This window comes from Octopus bimaculoides, chromosome 10 (assembly GCF_001194135.2).
Source record: "Octopus bimaculoides isolate UCB-OBI-ISO-001 chromosome 10, ASM119413v2, whole genome shotgun sequence".
Classification (NCBI taxonomy): Eukaryota; Metazoa; Mollusca; class Cephalopoda; order Octopoda; family Octopodidae; genus Octopus; species Octopus bimaculoides.
In genome coordinates this window covers 72,144,889-72,146,335 of record NC_068990.1, presented here as the reverse complement: position 1 = coordinate 72,146,335, position 1,447 = coordinate 72,144,889, and the positions used below count along the sequence as shown (strand labels likewise).

At 35.6% G+C, this 1,447-nt stretch overlaps 1 protein-coding gene across 1 annotated transcript in view; it reads right to left on the bottom strand.

Moving 5' to 3' along the window:
* Window positions 1-1,447, bottom strand: part of LOC106871867 (EF-hand domain-containing protein 1) — a 113,149-nt gene that overhangs the window by 16,196 nt on the left and 95,506 nt on the right. The gene's annotated exons all lie outside the window — the stretch shown is intronic.

The following is a 1,447-nucleotide window of genomic DNA, read 5'->3' as shown; positions in this document are numbered from 1 at the left end:
GGGTGGCACATGAGATGCACCATTTTGAGCGTGGCCGTTGCCAGTACCGCCTCACTGGCTCCCGTAGGATTTTCGAGCGAGATCGTTGCCAGTGCCCCTGGACTGGCTTGTGTGGGTGGCACATAAAAGACACCATTTCGAGCGTGGCCATTTTCGTGCGGGTGACACGTAAAAGCACCCACTACACTCTCTGAGTGGTTGGCGTTAGGAAGGGCATCCAGCTGTAGAAACTCTGCCAAATTAGACTGGAGCCTGGTGTTGCCATCCGGTTTCACCAGTCCTCAGTCAAATCGTCCAACCCATGCTAGCATGGAAAGCGGACGTTAAACGATGATGATGATGATGATGATATGTATATAAATACATACATATACATATATATATATTTATATACACATATACATATGTACACATATATATACACACACACATACACACATATATATATATGTATATGTACATACATACATATTTATATATACACGCATACACACACACACACACACACACATATATACATATATATTTGTAGATGTCTGGTAACACCCACAGAAACAACAGCAATATATGTCTGATATCTCCAAGTTATTTTTTATCAACTAGCCAACAAGGGACCCTCAACATCACCACTTTCATTTAAACTGCTAAAAATTAAAAAATTAATGTTGACATGTGTGAAAGAGTTAATTAATAAGTTAGTACTGAAATGTGAGTGTTAATTAACAGAATGATATTGGAATATGTATGTGAGTTAATAGATTGTTATTAAAATATGTGAGAGAGGGGGTTAATTAAGAAGCTGATATCAAAATATGTGGGTTAATTAATAGAATAATATAGAAGTAGGAGGGAGTTAATTAATAGATTGTCAATGATGTTTCAATGTTAATCAATAGATGAATGTTAAAGTGTGTGTGAGTTAATTAATAGGTTGATATTAAAATATTAAAATACATAAGAGAAAATTAATAAAATAATATTGAAATTTGAGAGTTTGATGTAAAAAATAAATATCAAATTATGAGAAAGTTAATTGAGAGAAATAACATAGAAATATGTGAGAAAGTTAATTAACAGGTAAATTTTGACATATGGGAATTAATCAATCAATAAATTAATAGTGATTTCAAATTTTGGTTGGAGGCCAGTAATTGCAGGGAAGGGGGCAAGTTGATTACATTAACCCCAGTACTTAATTTATTGACCCCTCGTACTTATTTTATGGACCCTAAAAGGATGAAAGGCAAAGTTAACCTCAGAATTTGAACTCAGAATGTAAAGATGGACAAAATGCTGCTCAGTATTTTGCCTGGCACAGTAATGATTCTACCAGCTCACTACATTAATTCATGGATTGATATTGGTTTCAAATTTTTGCACAAGGCCAGCAATTTCAGGAGTTGTTGGTGGTGGTGGTGTGGGGGGGGCAGTGGTGGTGGTGGTGGTG